The sequence below is a fragment of the Plasmopara halstedii genome (assembly GCF_900000015.1).
Source record: "Plasmopara halstedii genome assembly, contig: Scaffold_218, whole genome shotgun sequence".
In the NCBI taxonomy this organism is placed as follows: Eukaryota; Oomycota; class Peronosporomycetes; order Peronosporales; family Peronosporaceae; genus Plasmopara; species Plasmopara halstedii.
Window position 1 is genome coordinate 447,351 of NW_020187139.1, and position 744 is coordinate 448,094.

The window sequence follows — 744 nt, forward strand, 5'->3', positions numbered from 1 at the left end:
TTCAGAGCCAATCGACTGTGTGCGTCTATGTGGTCGAAAAACACAATCGACCATCAGCATTGCTGAACTGACTTCGTCGATGGTGTCCAGCATCGCCGCCAAATGAGCCATCTTGCTCAACCGATCGACGAATACCACACACCCGTGTTGCCGGCCGAATCTTTCGGCCGGCCAAACACAAATTCCAAATCCATGGACTGCCAGCACCCAGTGGGTAACGGTAAGCTGGCCAGCACCGCAGCCGCATTTGAAGCGGGTTTTACCCTTTGACATGTCTCACACGTGTGCACATAGGTGCTCGTCCATTTGTACAACTTGGGCCACCAATGGTGGTGACTTACAGAGTTGAACGTTTTCTCACGACCGAGATGACCATTGAGTAGCAGGTTGGGTACCTCATAGATGATGCGGTATTTCAAATCCTTATCAAAAGGAACCACAGTTCGATAATCCGATGAATCGGTGCTATAGTACAGCAACCCATTATTCAACGAATATCGGTGCAACCGTACACGTGGTCTTTGTGTCAACTTCTTGCGGATCAAATCTGTCACAGACGACGTTACAGTTGTAAGATGAGCAAGCTCATAATCTGGTCTGCGTGATATTGCGTCAGCCAAAGCATTCTGCTTTCCCGGCTTATACTTCACCTCGAAGTTATATCCCGCAATGAAGGATAGTCAATCAGCCATCCTCTGCGAGAGGTGGGGCGACTGAGTCGCAGTGCGCAGTGACGCATGATCT